General features: G+C 39.6%; 3 non-coding genes across 3 annotated transcripts; 1 reads left to right on the top strand and 2 right to left on the bottom strand.

Moving 5' to 3' along the window:
• The first annotated feature begins 2,190 nt into the window (after positions 1-2,190).
• On the top strand, positions 2,191-2,263 carry TRNAV-CAC. The gene has a single exon. It is a non-coding gene; the product is annotated as a tRNA-Val (tRNA).
• Positions 2,264-3,122: 859 nt separating this feature from the next.
• TRNAK-CUU lies at positions 3,123-3,195 on the bottom strand. Its single transcript has one exon. It is a non-coding gene; the product is annotated as a tRNA-Lys (tRNA).
• Positions 3,196-4,913: 1,718 nt separating this feature from the next.
• On the bottom strand, positions 4,914-4,986 carry TRNAK-CUU. The gene has a single exon. It is a non-coding gene; the product is annotated as a tRNA-Lys (tRNA).
• Between the last annotated feature and the right edge of the window lie 14,120 nt (positions 4,987-19,106).

Here is a 19,106-nt window from a genome sequence, read left to right as displayed (position 1 = left end):
AATTGACAAAGATGATAAAAGATCAGAATAGTTAGATTGGAGGGAGACATTGAAAAGATAGGAACATGAATTCACTATTGATAGAGCTACAAATTGGTTCAACCATTCCGTAGAAGAATTAGAAATTACATTATAAAAATCACTACATTGTTCATACGTTCATTAGATATAATGTGGCTACAAGAATCTTCAAATAGATCATTCCTTTGTTGTTGTTGTTGTTGACTTTTTGGATAGTTCTTTCAGAGTACATACACAGCAATGGAAATATTGGATGAAAAGATATGCTTGGTTTTGAAACTTTTACTGGATACTGGAAGATTATTTTCCAAAAGAATTCTGAGAGTTTGCAATTCCACCATAAATGGACAATGGCATCTTTTACCCACAACCCTACCAGTACTGGATTTCATTGCTTTTATTAATTAATTAATTAATTAATTTTTACTCATTAGTGAGTAGAAGTTCATATCTCACAGTTGTTTCAATTTTCATCCCTTTGCTTATAAATGGATCTCAGTATTCTATTTCCCCCTCTCCCATTTATGTCCTTTGTAGCTAAACTCCTGAAAAGGCTCACTGCAATAGATGACTTTCTCTCCTCTTACTCTTTTCTTAACCTCTTACAATCCAGTTTCCCAAATTTATTCCGCTGAAATTCAATATCTTTCTTCCTAAATCTCCCCCTTTGCTATCTTTCCTAATACAGTAGAGGACAACACCTTCCTTTCAGTCTCTCAGAATCACAATTTAGGAGTCATCCTGAACCCGCTATTTCTCATCCCTCATGTTCAATCTGTTGCTAAGGTCTGTAGATTTCACCTTTGTAACACCTCTCAAATACACACCCTTCACCCCTCTGACATTGCCACCACTGTGATGCAGGCCCTTGTCACCTCATGCTTGTACTATTGAAATAGCCTGCTGGTGAGTAGGCTCGCCTCAAGTCTCTCCCCTCTCCAATTCATTTTTCATTCAGCCACAAAAGGGATTTTCTTGAAGCTCAGGTTCTCCTCAATAGACTCTAGTGGCTGCTTAGCACATTCAGAATCAATACAAAATGCTCTATTTGGTATTTAAAGCCATTCAAAATGTATTTCTTTTCCTCTTCCACCTTTCCAGTCTTCTTCCACCATCCTCCTTGTCACATTTTCTTTCATCTAGTAACACTGGCCTTCCACAAACAAGACACTCCATCTCTCAGCTTGAAGAATTTTCTCTGTGCCCCCTGCCTGGAATGCTTTCTATCCTCATCTCAGCCTACCGGCTTCTCTAACTCCCAACTAAAATCTCATCTTCTACAAGAAGCCTTTCTCAACCCCTCTTAATTCTAGTGACTTCTCTCTTCTAATTATTTCTTAGTTAGCCTGTACATAGCTTGTTTGTACACACATGCATATGTATGTATGTATATATGTGTGCATGCACACACAAATATACACTTACTTGAATCCCTGTGAAGTCCTTGAGGGCAGGGATTGTCTTTTACCTCATTTTATCTCCCCCAATGTCTAGCACTGTGCATAGGACACAATAGGAGCTTAATAAACACTAGTGACTGATTTTGGGGCAAACAGTTTGTGTTTCCTTGTTTGAAAATTTATCTTCTCATAACATATGACTATCCATTTGGGGCTGGGAATTAATTACGACTGCAATTTTTCAATCATTTCTTACATATGTTGTAAGACAAAATTTCCAGATTTCAGATGGGAGGAGGGAGAGAATATTGTTGATGAATTAGGAACCAGCGACCTTGCCTTCCACACCAGGGAAATACCTATCAGCAGGCTGCATTACTCAGTTCTCCTGGATGATAGGTCTAGGTAGCATGTATAAGTATTGAACTGATATAGGCCCTAGCTAGGAACTTTCATCCAGAGTCCTTCTGTGAATATCAGTGATGGGATGTACACGTGAAGGAGCGAGCAGTGGTCTGAGAAATAAACGTATGCTCGAAATTGGCTGAGTAGGAAGCTTCTAGGGAAGAACTAGCTGCCCGGACTGGCGTGAAGAGGTGGAAGGGAGAAACGTCAGATGGTTTGTGTGAGCCGCAATTCAGGCGCAGGGTCCAGGATGAACTTAGAATCCCAAAGAAAAATGCTATAGCCTGGTAAATATCACCAAAACCAAAATGAAACCGCGCGACAAATTTCAGGTATGAAGAACTAAAGACCTGCTTCAGAGGCAGTTTCCGTAGTGTAGTGGTTATCACGTTCGCCTCACACGCGAAAGGTCCTCGGTTCGAAACCGGGCGGAAACACGGGTCTAGTGTTCTGATTTTGCCAGGACCACTTTACCTTTCAGACACACTTGTCGGAAATCAAATGTTAGGGAAACGACAACAAACCACACAGGAAATTCTTTATGTCACCTGCCTGGTAATTAGCTCATGCTGTTCTGTGTAATACTACTGTGTTTTCCTCGAGTTCAGCAACTCCCAGGACACGCACACCGGGGTTCTCGAGATATCTTAGAGTGAGAAGTAGTAGGTGTGCACCCTCATCAGTTATATGTGTCCTGGGGCTGTGGGAAGGCCAAAAGATCTGCTTCCACATTAACGTATTAATAGTCTTTCTTCCCTGCCAGACCTGGTAGTAGAGGGATGCACCACCCTTCTTCGGGCTCAGTGACCCAGGAACAAAAACCCCTGAAGAGGACCATTCCATTCTAGATGAGATGTTTCGGTTGCCTAGCGGTGTTTACAAGGTTAAAAGGATGAAAAAAAATACAATGCTAGTACGAATTTCTCGTCCCTCCCTGACGCTTGGCCCAGGTGTGGTTGTTGGTAGTAGCCCCAGACCAAAATTCCTAATTTCAACTCCAATTCTGCTCCTGGAAGCTGCAGAGAAAAAGCGGAGACAGTGGTTTTTTTTATGGTATTTACGGTGGAAATATGTCCCTGGTCTCACCAGGAACGATTTGGTCACAGGCAGCAGCGTTATCTTGCAACACACTGGAAAGGAGGGAAGGAGTGAAGGGAGGGAGTGAAGAAGGGAGGAAGAAAGCTATGTTGCCCAAACGGAACCGTCAGTTTTCTGGGTAGGTCCTTAATAAAGGTTTGTTGAACTGACTGAGACCAGTCAGGTCCAAAGAAAATAGGGTAAACCAATGAAAAAGCCCGCCCAACGTGGGGCTCGAACCCACGACCCTGAGATTAAGAGTCTCATGCTCTACCGACTGAGCTAGCCGGGCGAAAACCGAAAAGTTAGTTTCCCTTAACGTCCCAGAAGAAATAATATTGTTCGGGCTTATGCTCCAGAAAGTGAAACACAACCATTTGCGTTTTCTCTCTTTCTCATCAGATTTTCACTTACTTTCTACTCTGTGCCACAAGAAGGCTGAGTAGTGAAAAGTTAAGAGGGAACAGGCAAAGAATATTGAGGGGTAGAGAGGCCGGGAAAAGACAGGTCTCCACTTCTCAGTCTATTGTAAACACTGTCTTTTGTGCCCCCGACCCCCCCCCCCAAAACTGCACTTTGGGCTCCCCCTCCCCCATATTAACTATGATTGCCATCCCAACAAGTTTGCCCAAAGACAGCATTAATGTATAGTGAACCTAGTCTGCTCTATCGGTCTTCTGCAGTAGGTGAGTAGGCGCATGGAAGGTGATTGGTTTTGGTAAAGCAGTCAGACGAGGTGACGAAGATTCAACCTATATACAAGTCAGGAAATGCAAAAGGGTCGGGTGGGTTGGTGTAGAGGGTCAGGAAAGCTTCACTTAGGATCTGGCTCCTGCCCACAAAAGCCCAAAGTGTTCGGAAGAAGGCAATCGAAGAGGTAATGTGTTCCCGGCAGCAGGCAAGTTTTGGGAGAACATGTGGATCAACTCTTCCTTGAGATTATGTTTCTTGATGACTTTGGACACAAAATAAAAGCAACACCTCCAGCTCATTTGTTTGCTTCTCCAAACTACCCTTTCATTAATCTGCAAGATCCTTTTGTCTCATGAGTTCCTTTAGATCAGCAAACTCAAGACTGATGTAATTCAGTTCCTTCAGCAATAAATCAGCTCCTTGGTCCCTGGACAAGAACACTACAGTTTCTGCAGAGCTATAACTAAGCTCAGATGATTTAGGGATTTCATCAGGGCACCAATCCCCAGAGGGGCTTCCAAGTTGAACTGAGCTTCCAAGTTGAGATCCCAGCCCAGATCTCCTGCTGACTCTAGACCCCCAGTCACCAAAGGGGTTCAGCTCTTCTTCCATGATGAGCACCCCACCCTCCCACCAGTACACATACTGGCATGTTGGACTGCACCAGATAATCTTCTTTCACTGCCCTCTTCCCTACTCCTTTTGCTTCTGGAGCTGCCAAATCCCCCTCCCCCCATCCTTGCCTTTCAGAATCAGTTATTAGTGTTCTGTTTATCTTCAAATTCCCTTGGATTTACAGACTGAATCTCCACCCCCTTCATGGGAAATCCCAATAGCATAGAAACTCTTCAAGAACAGAGAATTTTCTTTTCTTCCTGGTAGAAAACAATGAAAATCTACCTGTGATGCTTTGACATAGGAAACATGGAAGAACTGTAGAAGTGATTTGATTGACCAGCATCCTGAGTGGGGTGCTAGGAACCTGTAATGAATGAAGTGTCATACTATCCTAAATGAGCTAGGGAGGGAACACTGCTGAAGAAACTAAGTAAATACCAACCTGAAGGAAAATTAATGCCGGTTGCCATGTTCCTCATGTTGATTCCTATAGCCACATAGAAGGTATCTTACAGGCCATCAAGTCTCATTACTTTACACAGAGGATGGAGGGACAGGAGGGAAGGAAGGAAAGAAGGAACGAATGAGTTCAGTTGTCAGACAGGACTTGTCAGTTGTCTGGATAGGCACTTAAAGGTTTGTTGAATTGACTGAAACCTGTCAGGTCCAAAGAAAATAGGGTAAACCAATGAAAAAGCCCCCCCAACGTGGAGCTCGAACCCACGACCCTGAGATTAAGAGTCTCATGCTCTACCGACTGAGCTAGCCAGGCAACCATGTGAACTCTTTCTTTCCCTCACCTCCCCCACCTTAAACCCCGTATTCCTGGAATACAGTCTCTAGTAGATTGTCCTTCTTAGAATCCTTTTGTTCTTTCTAAGGCCCGCTCAGGTGCCAAGTCCTCTGTGAAGTCCCTCAGATTGTCTCTCAGTCTCTCTCTCTCTGTGTCTTCTCTTTCTCTGTATGTGTGTGTCTGTCCCTGTGTCTGTCTGTCTTCTCTCTTTCTGTCTCTCTGTATGTATGTGTCTCTATCCCTGTCTGTCTCTTTCTGTCCCTCTCTCTCTCTCCACCCCCCCAACCTCAGCGACAGTGTCTGAGAAAATGATTGAGCATGTTGAGTGACTATTTTGTTTCTTCAAAGAAAATGGGGGGGAGGGGAACTGCATGTCCAACATGGGGCTCGAACCCACGACCCTGAGATTAAGAGTCTCATGCTCTGCTGACTGAACTGACAGAATAAAGACCATGTAGTTATTTCTTCTGGTGTCCTGGAAGAAATAATAATGTCAATCTGAAGGAAAATTAATGCTGGATGCCAGGAAACTGAGGCTCTGGAAATGACTTGCCCAAGGTCACAAAGGCAGTGCTCATCAAAGTCAGGATGTGAAATCATGGCCACTGGCTTTAAACACAGCTTACTATTTTGATAAAAATGCAAACAATTTAATTGAAACTGCCCTTAAAGATAAAGGTAATTGCTCACACAAGCTCCATTTCTGTTGTTCCCAGGCTCAGTAATGCTCACCACTGGAGTTTTTTCTCTTCAGCCACTGACCAACAGTGGTTGAAAAGGTAAGTAGGAGAGACTGTCACATTGGACCATAACAGGAATCCAGAAAGCTAGCACATAGAGAACATGATTATGGTAGAAATGATACCTAAATGGTTCCAGTGAGAACTAGGACCATTGGCTTTCAAGTTCTGGGGGTTAGCTATTGAAACATGGGACTATCTTAAGAAATGTTATCTTTTATATGTTGGAGAAGATGTGGGGAAATTGGAATACTAATGCATTGTTGGTGGAGTTGTGAAATGATCCAACCATTTTGGAGAGCAATTTGGAACTATGCCCAAAGGGCTATAAAAATGTGCATACCCTTTGACCCAGCAATAGCACTTCTAGGGCTATATCCCAAAGAGATCACACAAATGGGAAAAGGACCCACATGTACAAAAATATTCATAGCAGCTCTTTTTGTGGTGGCAAAGAATTGGAAATTGAGAGGATGCCCATCAATTGGGGAATGGCTGAGCAGGTTGTGGTATATGAATGTGATGGAATACTATAGTGCTATAAGAAATGATGAATAGGCTGACTTCAGAAAAACCTGGAAAGACTTGTATGGTCTGATGCTGAGTGAAGTGAGCAGAACCAAGAGAACATTGTACACAATAACAGCCACGTTGTGCGATGACTAATATTGATAAACTTAACCCTTCCTGGCAATACAAGGATCTATGACATCTCCAGAGGCCTTGTGATGGAAAATGCTATCCACATCCAAAGAAAGAACTATGGAAGATGAATTGCTATTTTTTTTCTCTTCCATTGAGTTTTGTTTTCTCTTTCTGATGGTTCCTCCTATTGGTTTTAATTTTTACTTACAACATCACTAATGTGAAAATATGTTTCATATGAATGTAATTGTATAGCCTATATCAGATTGTGCGCCATCTTGGGGAGGGTGGTGGGGAGGAAGGGGGAGAAAAATTTTAAACTCAAAAGCATATGGAAGTGATTATTGATAAATCAAAATAAATTAATAAAATAAAAAAGTAAAACAAATAAATAAATGAAATACATAAAAAAAGAAATGTTACCTTTAAGCAGACACTTGATGCCACTTGCATTAATGCTCCCCTTCTCTCTCCCTTCCATCTTTCCTTTTTTCACTCACAGTCAAATGTCCATCAGCTTCTCCACAATGAAACCCTGTCTCCATTCCTCCTCTCCCCTCAAAACAGAATCATCTCAGTCTCAGGAAACTGACTGTGCTCTGTTGACAGAGGAAAACATCCACTTTTTTGGGAGGAAGGTGGAGTGGGAAATGAAATAAACAGAGTGAGAAACTGACAAATATCCTGGAAATCAAGAGAAGATGTCTTCTTCCATTTCCTTCTCAACTGCACCTTCCCAAACATACTCTCTCCATCCTTCCCTTACTCTGACTTCACTTGCTCCCCTCCCCCCAGCTCTGGTTAAGGCAGGACCTGAGTCTCAAAGGACACAACCGAGAAAGAGGCTTCTATTGAATCCCATGATTCTCTGGAAAGGCCCTAGGTGGAGAAGGGAGCAGGCTATCATAAGGGAAAGAAGAAAAACCACCTGAAGTCAATAGCAAAGACCTTGGGAGATTTTGACAGATTTATATATTTTTTTGTTTTGTGAAATCATCTTCATCCCCAAAAAGCAGGGAAAATGCTTTGGGGGATATCTTTTGGGGATAACAGTTGCCAAAAAGCTGGTATCTCCAGGTTGTAAACAGTAGAATCTATGTGATAGGCACATGTATTGCAGGATGTGTGTTTCTGAGCGTCATGAACAAGCTAAGTAAGTGTTCTGCCACTTGTTTTTTCCAGTCTTATTTGGTATTTCTTTCCTTCTCTTATCCGATAATCTCAATCTTTCTCAGAACTCTTTTAGTACCAGGAGAACCAAAGGGCAGAATGTTTTGGCGTGACCATGAGGAAACTTTCCTTGTAGCTGAGGACTACTCTGGGATAGATTGCAGTCTTGGGAAACAGGAGGTACTAGATAAAGCTAGTCTGGTTTTTCTACTTCACTACAAATATCGTAACCACTATGTTACCAAACCTAAGCACAAAAAAGCAGCAGAGACAGAAGCCTCATTCTTCAAAGATGAAAATTGCTGTCCTGTTTCACATCATATTCTTGGAGCAGGTTAACGAATATCTATCTGTCATCTATCATATTATACATACACACATATATGTACATACATAGACATATATGCACACACACATACACACATATTTAGTTTTTTTCTCCAGGTACTCTGAGCTGAAACTGGTCTGTATTTATAGGTACTTCCCCCTCAGAACCAAAAAACCAATCTCTGTAGGAAGTCACATTCTTCAGACTCCTTTTCAGCCACATCTCAATACTTAGACAACACGTGGGCCTTTTTTTTCTTCCTCTCACCCTTCCTTGAAGTACTGAGTTAATGAGAAGCCTAGCGAATCTGGTAGAAAATTTTTGCACTATCACCATTTTAAGAGCATAGCTCTAGAAATAACCCTAAAACCAGAGACAGCAGCTACTCTTTGGATATCCAACCCAGGAGTGTTAGAGCAAGGGGTACAATAGCTCAGGGTGCTTTGGTGCAATCTTTCAAATGGTGATTGATAATTTGGAAACAACATATCATAAGCATTAATATAAAAACATTTCCCCATAAATCTGCAGTGTATACTTTCCCACAAAAGCACACATCATTAGGAAGAATGTGTACACATGTAGGGCACTGTAGCATTCATAGAGCCACATGCACAGGAGACATGTGACCTAGATAACTAATGACTCTGATTCTGCAGGACTCCAATGAACTTTCTCTTCTGCTTTCTTCATGTTTCTCCCTTTTTTGGTGTGATATCTTTGCTGGACAAGTCACTCAGGTGGGCTTCTTGGATCTACTCCTCTCTCTGGATGTACTTAATTTGAATTGAAGCTAAAACTCTTTCTCAATCCTTCTCATTTACTCCCTTGACTCCACTCTATTGAATGCTATCATGGGAGCATTGAGGAAAAATACTTCCTCTCCCCTTCCCCCAACTCCTAAGAACTGGCTCCTAATAGCTGTATTAACATCTCAGAGAATGTTTCTGGCTGGCTTTTAAAGGCCACAAGGTTGATCCTTTAGCCAGCTAGTAGTTAGTAACCTTATACTTTCATCAGATTGATGCAGGAACTTCCTATCTCCTAAACAAGAAAGTGTAAATGCTTCTTCATACTCCTTTACAAATCATGAATAAGTAACTTGCAGTTTCACATCTGTGATTGGATCTATATTTAGCAGGGTTCCATCTCTTCAGGTAGATTGGGCTGTTTTTCCCCGCTAAAATGCAGTGAAGCTATCCCTAAGACTTCATTGGCTCAGGAGGCTAAGTCTCAAGCCATTTCTCCATTTGTGCAGCTTCCTGGTGACCCTGGGTGACACTTATGCACCTTTCTGAAGCAGGTTAATGAATATCTCAAATAAGAGGTTTAAACTTGTGGAGTCAGGACCCTTCAGCCTTGAAAGTTGTTCTAAAGACACAAGAGTCACATTACACCTGGTCCAGAACACCTGTATGGAGACAAGGTGGGCTGGATTGACCCAAGCAAAGTCTTGTATTCTTGTTGAATACTCTTCCTGTACTAATGCAAAGTTACCCTCCTGTTGTAATTTTAGAGGTCAATTAGCATCTAATATCTTTGAACACACACCAATAATCAGCCTTAATAACCCTAAATGGGGGCCAGCTCTCTGTCCAAAGTCTCTATCTGACTTAAGGTTAGAAAGTTCATATAACTTCTAGTTAATTCTTTAAGGTGGGGGAACTATGCTCACAGGGCTCTAAAACTGCATACCCTTTGACCCAGTAATACCATTACTAAGTCTGTGTCCCATAGAAATTTTAAAAAGAGAACCCAAAAAAGGACCTATATGTACAAAAATATTATAGCAGCTCTTTTTGTGGTGGCAGTGAATTGGAAATTGAGGGGATGCCCATTGATTGGGGAATGGCTGAATAAATTATGGTATATAATTGTGATAGAATACTATTGTGCTATAAGAAATGATGAACAGGATGCATTCAGAAAAACCTGCAAAGACTTACATGAACTAATGCAAAGTCAAGTGAGTAAAACCAGGAGAAGAGTGTATACAGTAATAGCAATATTGTATGATGTTCACCTGTAAATGACTTAGCTATTCTCGGCAATACAATGATCCAAGACAATTCTGAAGGACTTAAGATGAAAAATGCTATCCACCTCCAGAGAAAAACCTGTTGGAGTCTGCATGCAGATTGAAGAAAGTTTTTTTTTTTGTTTTGTTTTTTTGTAGCTATCTTTATTTTTCCTAGCAGTAGTATTTCTGGGTCAAAGGGTATAGGTAGTTTATTAACTCTTTGGGCACAATTCCAAATTGGCTCTCCAGAATGGTTAGATCAGATCACAATTCCATCAACAGTGAATTAGTGTCCCAATTTTTGTACATTCTCTCTAACGTTTTTTCACTTTCCCCTTCAATCATTTAGCCAGTCTGATAGGTGTAATATGCTATTTCAAGGTTGTTTTAACTTGCATTTCTCTAACCAATAATGATTTAGAGCACTTTTTAATATAAGTGTAAATCGTTATGATTTCTTCATGGGAAACCGCCTGTTCATATCCTTTGGCCATTCACCCTATTTTTCTTAGTTTTATTTTTTGCCTGCATTTTCTTTTACAACATGTCTGACATGAAAATATCTTTTTGTATGACTGCACATTTATAACCTATATCAAATTTGTTTACCTTCTCAGTGATGGAAGGAGAGGAGGAAGGGAGTGAGAGAATTTGGAACTCAGAATTTTAAAAAATGAATGTTAAAAAATGTTTTTTTACACGTAATTGGGGAAAAACTATTAAAACTAGAAAGCAAGGACTGTTTTTTTTTTTAACCTTTCTTTGTATCATTAGTGCTTAGTAGAGTGGCTGGCACATAAAAGTTACTTAATGATTGTTGTCCTCTGTGTTCAAAGAGGATCAAAATGACATCATATGTTGGGGTCAAGGTACAGTGTGTCTGAATGCAAGTGACCAATGCAAGCTCGGAAGAATCTACCACAGGTGGGGCACAAATAGTCCATATGAACATTCGAAGTGGAAATATCTCTACATTTGCTCATCTCATGTTTCTTTTTAGTTACTGCAATTCTGCTTTGTTCATGGAGCAGAGCACCTTTTTTGGTATGGGTATGCCATGCTGGGCAGTCCTGTGTCTCCCACATTTCACAATCAATTCCAAAGTTCTTTGGAGAGACCTTGAAAATGTTGTTGTATTCTTTCTTTTGACCTCCATATGAGCATTTGCTTTGTGTGAGTTCTCTGTAAAACGGTTGTTAGGGAAAATGTAGATTTGGCATTTGAACAAAGTGGCCAGCCCACTGGAGTTGTGCTGTCTACAGTAGAATTTGAATGCTTGGCAGTTCAGCCCCAGAAAGGACCTCAGTGTCTTTTACATGCTGGCATTATAAGCTGATGTGTTGAACAGTTGTAATGATTTTTTCCTCTTTTTGTCTTTAAAAATGTTCTTCATTATATGATGGCTCTTTCAGAGGGGCTGGGAAAGGGATACCAGGGGAAAACATGGTGATGTAAAAAAACAAAAGACATCAATAATAACTTATTGGGAAAAAAACCTGTTAAGATCTTTTTGAAAACTTACTGTCATCTGGTGGTTCACTTATCCTTCCCAGCATGGTGTCATATGTAAAGCACGCCATATATCCCTTTATCTAAATCATTAACCAAAATGTTAATAAGTACAGGGCCAACTACAGATACTTGAGGAATTCCAATGGAGACCTTCCAAGTCAAAATGGAACCATTAGTGACTACTTTTTGGACCAGTTATTCAACCAATTTTGAATCCATCTAATAGTAGTTCTTAACTCTTTTAATTATTATTATGATGGGCACCTTTGGCAATCTAGTGGTCTATAGGTCTCTCTCAGAATAATGTTTTTAAAGATGTAAAATAAAATACATGGGATTGCAAAGGAAATGAATTATGTTGAAATGCAATTATCAAAGTATTCTTCCTATCCAAGTTCACAGACTTCCTGAAATCTATCCACAGATGCAGGTTAAGAACCCCTAACTTAGTTGTACCTCCTCTGTACACCTTCTCCACAAGAGAGAAGGACAAACCCTGTTAAACGTTTTGTGAAAATGTAGTTAAACTCTGTCTACACTTCCCTTGATTTATCACTTTAGTAACCTTGTGAAAAAGGGAACTAATGTTAGCCTTGCATAATTAGACAGTTAGGTGGCACTTAACCTGGAATTGGGAACACCTGAGTTTAAACCCAGCCTCAGATACTTAATAACTTACTAGTTCATTTCCAAAATCTGCTTTTCTTTTCTGCATATCTTACCACTGAGTCGCAGCAGTAATGACAATACCAAAGCATTAACAAATTGTTGGTAACCGAAATAAAAAAAAATCTCATTTCCCCTGAGTCGTTCATGCTATGAATAAAGGACATGGTTTATGAGTGAGGCTACAAGGTAGCAGAAACTCAGTCTCATGAAATGAACAAATGAAGGACCATCTTACAGCCCTTTCTGTCTCTGTCCTTCTCTTCTTTATTACTCTCCATCCATACTCAGGGCCATTTAAAAAATAGACCACAGGCCCCAGAGTAGGGTTGGATCTTAAAGATTTTCTAACCCAGTGGTATCAAACACAAATAGCAATGGAGGCCACTGAACCATAGATAAGATCCCTGTAGGCTGTATACCCTCAGTTTTAAAATGAGATGTTATCCATATTTTATTGTATTTTTACTTATTTTGTTAAATATTTCCCAATTTATATTTTAAGTTACTTTGAACTACATTTGGTAGTTGAGAGAAATTATTATTAATAACCAATGATTTGGGGAGATTCACATTTCCCCCTTTTATTGTTATTTCAAGACTTCAATCTCTCCTCCTCTATACAGACCCCATCCAGGTGAGGAAGTCATTATGCTCTACTCAGGTTTGGATGGGGATAAATTCTTTGAATAGATTGCCTAAATGGGGTGTGTGTGTGTGTGTGTGTGTGTGTGTGTGTAACTTGGGAGTAAAGGACATAATCAAAGTTCAGGTCTAGCACCTCATTGTAATAGTCATTCTCTCATTAATTATTAACCAGTCAGAGTTGATTGCCACCCATGGGAACACCTCTTTTCCAATGGGTCTATAAACCATGAGCCTGCTGTCATAATTGTCTTTGGTCCAAGACAGAGATGGCCAAATGACCATCCCTTTATTGAAATTCTGGCATTGTTAATAAAATCATGTCTCTCAAATTTTTAAATACCACAGAGTGTAGTAAGCATGGCAGACATGGCAGACATATTTGACATGTGGCTAATCCATCCCCCTTCATTTTATCCTTCCTCAAATGAGGAAAATGAGGCTTGTATAGCCTTGTCCAAGTTCACAAGCAAAAGAAGTATGATTTAAATACATACACTTGACATTAAATCCAGTACTATTTTCCATCTATGGTATAATGAGCTATCCAAAATCATACAGGTGGTAGGAAGCAGAGTTGGGATACAATTGGAAGAAGCTATTCATTGTAGTGCTAATCAAGGTTAGGTCCTGGTGTAGTTATAAAGTAAGGAAGCCTGTCTTAGATGCTCCCTTCAATTTTCTTCTTTCCCTGATGGAACAAAATAGTAGAGTTTCAAATTTATAAAGAAATTTATTCGTGATTAATACACTAATAAAAATTAAAATTGTATTAAAAAATTAAATTAATTCTACATGCCTTAATGCATAAAGTTGAGGTTAAGTTTTACTACTCCTCTACATTTATAAGCTCCTGGTTGGTAATCAAAACAAAATAGATTCTGTGCAAATTCTAGAATACACTGTAAGACAACTGTAGCCACTAATCTTTTATATACCTATGACTGAATTTTGTTTATTCTTATAAAACTACTATTGCTTGACTATGCCTTTATCTTGTCCTGGAAGTCCTTGAACCTATGAGATTCTGACTGTTATGATTTACCATTATCAAATGTAACTTTGATCTCTTTTATTTTTTTTTTGTTAATGAACACTCTGTTCCTAAGTTGTAACTTAATGCACATTTTAGAGTACAAGATAATTTCTAGGGCTTCTCATAAAGACTTCCACAAAAATAAGTAAGATACAGACTCCTTGTGTCAAACTGGGACACTCTCTGAGAGAGAAGGGTCCTGTCAGACAATTGTCTTCCAAACAGCTGTTTGAATTTTTGTTTTTTATTTTCTAACTTTGTCTTCCAAAATCTTGTTTCTAATAGATTTGACCACAAAACACAACACAGAGTAACTCCATTTATTTACTTGGATATCCTAAAGTAACCAATGCCCTTTGTCATGCCGTGTTACACTATTACAAATTTGCTTAAAAAAAAAAAAGTTGGGGAGAGGGGCAGGGATCTAGCAATCGTTTTCATCTGACTGAATTAACAGTATTATCTCTCCCAGGAGTGACTTCAACTGTATTATATAGCATTGACTCCATTGTGGAATAAAAGTCTCTATGTCTTATTAAAGGAAATTCTGAAAAAGACAGTGGGGAGGAAACTTTTTTGCCCCTTAAGTACAGATTTTTTCTTGCTGTCTCCAAAACCTAAATCATATAGGTGACTACTAAATAGCCACTAGCATTCCAGCTCTCCACTCTGCTTCTTATTTTTAAAATGTTCCTATCTTCAGGAGTCTTTAGCCAATTGGGGTAAAATCTTATCTAATCTGAGATCTCTTCTGTACCTATTATCTCTAATTTGGTTCCAGGGCTTTTTCTATCTGGTGATGGGAGTCCTGTTTGTGGTGGACACATATATTACGCATCATGCTACAGAGAAAATTTTACTGCCTGGCGAAGAAAAGCCAGAGCCTTGAATATTTAGTGTTTCCCCAGTCCTAGAGAATAGGACATTTCTTAACCTAAGAGACATCATATGCAACAGAAGTTGCCTCACCTGCCTCAAGCAGGAATTTCATCATGTTCCAGGGACCCTCTCTGGCCACTTAGGATTCCATGTTTCTTTCACTTTCTTTCACTTCCTTCCCTCCAGACCCCCAACACACAGCTTCCTAGACCCCTGAGTCAATTCTATCCCTAGGCCAAATGCTTATGGAGAGTAATAAACAACTTGAGCATATTCCTCAATGATTAACATACTTGCACCTTATCATGACCTCTCCCTCCCAGTGATTCTGATCCCTCAGCTACTGTTGTTTATGACTCTGTTTGTGGTCCCTCACTGACCAGTCCTTTAATCCCACCCCCCTCAATTCAATCTCCCCCCTTCCCCAACATTCTACTCTAAAGCTATCTACCCCACCCACTGTGATCTCTGGAATGCATGCTCCTCAGGTGACAAGCTTTCATCTTAAACCTTTTCCTTTCTTGCTCTCTCCATCTTTTTCTGCCACTGAGATTTGGTTTGCTCCTAATGACATAGCTTCTCAGGCTATTCTTTTAAATGCTCATTTTTCATTTATACTTTCCCACTCACTGGTCACATTAGGGAAGCTGGAATATCACGTTGTACAAGCCATCTTATCTGATAAAATAACAGCTCATATTTATGCAGCATTTTTTTGGTAGTGCTGAACCTGTTACAATATAAAACACTTTATATACATTTTATTTTATCCTAATTGAAGTCTTTGGGTTAGGTAGCACGAATATTATTTCCCCTGCATATAAATTAAAAAAAAAAAAAGAAACAGGAAGGACCAGAAGGTTACAGAATTCCTAGCCATTTAGGTACTGGGAATTCAAATCTAAGTCTTCTTATTCTAAGTCCTATAATAAGTATTTTTTGAGAAAAGATAAAAAAAATTCCTACAAAAAGCCCACATCAGTATATAAAATAGTGTCTTGAGCAAAGAAGCTATGGAGAAATTGAGGGCAAGGCCCCCTGCTTAACACTTCATAGTAGAGCATGTTATGAACTTGGAAGTCAACTGAGGAAAGATATTTTATTATTGGAAAATTGCAAAATTGAGAGTGTGAAGGAAAAGGAGGCTCTCTCTCTCTCTCTCTCTTTCTCTCTCTCTCTTTCTCTCTCTCTCTTCCTGTGTGTGTGTGTGTGTCTGTGTGTCTATGTGTGTTATAAAAGTAGGGACCCTTGTAAATCAGAAAGATCAGAAAAATACTGAAATTTTTCATGACCCCCTTCCCATGAAGTGCTGTTTACAATATGCTAGTGGGGCTTGGATTCATCCTGGGCCTGCCCTGACTACAGAGATTTCCTTCCCTCTCTCTGCATCATTTTGCCCCAATCCAGAAGAAGAACTCTGAGAAAAATCTCTAAAACAAAACTGAAATATTGTTCATGTCTAGGGTTTTCACAAGAGGAATTAACAGGACTCCTTCTAGAAAAAGACCATACTCAGCTTACAAAGTATGTACAGGTATAGGACAGTGACTTGGAGCCCAAAAGCACCTGCTTATGAGGCAATGATCCTGAGGAAAGAGGTACCAGGATGCCAGGATGATCAGTCCAACCCCTTGTGATAGCACCTTGCAATGAACAAAAAGAAGCAGGAGATATATCCCTGAAATGGTTTTGTTCATAACTCTTTCTCTCTCTGTCTCTCAATACATTACATATATATATATACATATATATACATATATGTATATATATATATATAACACACACACACACACACACACACACAATACATGTACTTAAATTGACTAAAGTTGCTTAAAGGGGAAGTTTGCTGAAATCTTCAGGATGTGGCCAAAATAGCAGGATGTGTGAAAATTCAACCAAATATAGAGTTAGCTGCTTGTCCACCACACATCATTCTTGACCTATAGAATATTTATGAGTTTCTTGCCCCTAATTGCAACTTTTATCCATTTAATTCATAATGTTCCTAACTGCAATCATGATCTGCTTAACCCACAGGCAGCTATTTATTTCCATCATCAAAGAAGTGCTTCATAGCCAGAAAATGTGTGCACCTTAAATATTCTCTTAAATTTATAGATAAACACTTCTCATGAATAAAACCCTGAACATTTCACTTGTACTTAAGAGCCTGTGTAGAAGGGGTTAAGAAAAGAAGGTGAGTGTTGAACAGTGGTCATGACAAGTTGGGCAATGGTTTCAGGGTGAAGAAGGGAAAGGAATAAGTATTTATATAGCAACTACTATATGCCAAGCACCTTTTACAAATAGTATCTCATTTGATTCTTACAGCAACCCTGTGAGGCTGGTGCTGTATTATTCCTATTTTACAGAAGATGGCCAAGACAGAGCCTTGGGAGACACCTATGATTAACAAATCTGACCTGGATGAAGGTCCAGCAAAGAAGCCTGAGAAGCTCTCAACCAGGTAGGAAGAGAATGAGTACTGGTAAAACAAACAAACAAACAAACAAAAAAACAAAGCCAAAACTAAAATAAAAAAACCAACAAACCTAGAGAGAAGACAATATCAAGCAGGTGATTGACAATGTCATTGACTGCAGAGACATCAAGAAGAATGAAGATTGAAAAACGACCATTAGGTTTGCTAATTAAGAGATTATCCAAATCTTTGGAGATGGAAGTTTCAGTTAATGAAGGGAATGAAAGCCAGGCTACAAAGAATTAAGAGAATGAGAGGAAAGAAAATGGAAACAGCAATTGTAGATAACCTCCAGGAGTTGGGTGATAGCTAGCAGGGATAAATGGATTAAGTAAGGGTTTGGGGTTTTTGTTTGTTGTTGTTGTTTTGTTTTGTTTTTGAGAATGGGGGAGAAAAGAGTGTGTTATAAACAACCGAAAAGCAACCAGTAGACAAAGAAAAATTAAAGATAAGTAAATGGGGAATATGAATGGGGATGATAAAAGGGACAAGTTGGAGAAAATGAGGTGGAAGGGTATCACTTGGTCATGTAGAGGGGTTTGTCTTGGTAAGGAAAAAGACCACCATTTTATGTGAGACATGGGTGAAGAACAAGATCATAGCAGAATGCATGAGTGATGTAGGTTAAGATAGAGGGGGAAAAGAGGGAATTCTCAGGAAACGCTCTCAATATTTTCAATGAAATGTGGGGCAAAGTTCTCAGCTGAGGGAGTGGAGGTTGAGGAAATCTGAGGAAAGATGAAATGGTTTGGAAAAGTCCTTGGAAGGAGTGCCATAGTGAGTCAATTAAGAAGGTATAAAAGGATTGCCCTGCTCCAGTGAGGGCCCAGTTAAGATTATGTAACATAGAATTATAGTCGATCCAGTAATAACAATTTCATGATTTTTTTCCATGTCATTTAGCAGATTAGAAGAGCAAAAGTACTAGATAGTGAGGGTAGTCCAAGGCTGAGACTTGCAAAGCTCAGATCTTTGATAGGATAAAAGGGCAAGAGATTCAAGAGAAGAAGACAGTGTATAGGTAAATTGATTTATCTAGGAATTGAGATGGGGAAGGAAAGAAAGTGTAGACAGTGTAGGGGTAATGGCCTGGGAAACAACTGAGAATTGAGGGATTGGACATCATGGTGAGGATGAAGATCAGATTTCAGAGTTGCAAAGCAGAAGAGAAGGAATGACAAGAGACTGTGATCAGAAAAGGAACTTCAGCATTCATGAACACCGAAGCAGAACGTGTTTGAATGATAGTAGTGGTGGGATAGAGAAGTAGGTCCTGGGAAATGATTAAGTTGAGGAACTTTGAGGTTAATATGTTTGAAGGATTGTTGATAGGTATGTCGAAGTCCTCCAATGTGAAGATAGGAGTTGGGGAAGAGAAAGAAAAATTCAGCCAGTCCTGGAATTCATTGAGGAAGGAGACTGCCTTAAAATTTAAACAGCACAGAATCTTGTTGGGTGATTAAAATAGACTGAATGAATCTCAAAGGAAGAGAGATAATTAAGTGATGATGTTAGAGGGAGAACACAGAAGTGGAAAAGGGATGCAGGTAGTAACTCCTCTACTATGATGAGTGAATGACAAGTATGAGCAAAAGTGGAACCCGTGCTGGAAAGAGTGGCTAGGAAGCTAGGTCATCAGGAGGGATCTAGATTTTGTTGCCTGCAAGATGATAGAAGGAGAAAAAAAGGGGCAAAAGTTTGAGGTGAAAGCTTGTTTGTTAGCTATGGAGTGTTCGTTCCAGAGTCCACAGTGGAAGAATAAGATATTGGGGTTGGAGAATACATTGAGAGGGATAGGAATAAGGGAATGGTCACTGAGGGAATCAAGAACAGAATTTGAACAATGGCAATTGGGAGAGCAGAATCACTGTGCTGGGGAGGGAATAAGTAGGAGTATGTTAATTATTGGGCAATCAGTTAAGGTCATTTATCATTGACTTCGTAGAGTTGTGAGTGGACAAAATGAATACCAG

Source organism: Vombatus ursinus, unplaced genomic scaffold, assembly GCF_900497805.2.
Source record: "Vombatus ursinus unplaced genomic scaffold, bare-nosed wombat genome assembly UNPS02014768.1, whole genome shotgun sequence".
NCBI classification, from domain to species: Eukaryota; Metazoa; Chordata; class Mammalia; order Diprotodontia; family Vombatidae; genus Vombatus; species Vombatus ursinus.
This window is presented reverse-complemented; position numbering and strand designations above follow the sequence as displayed.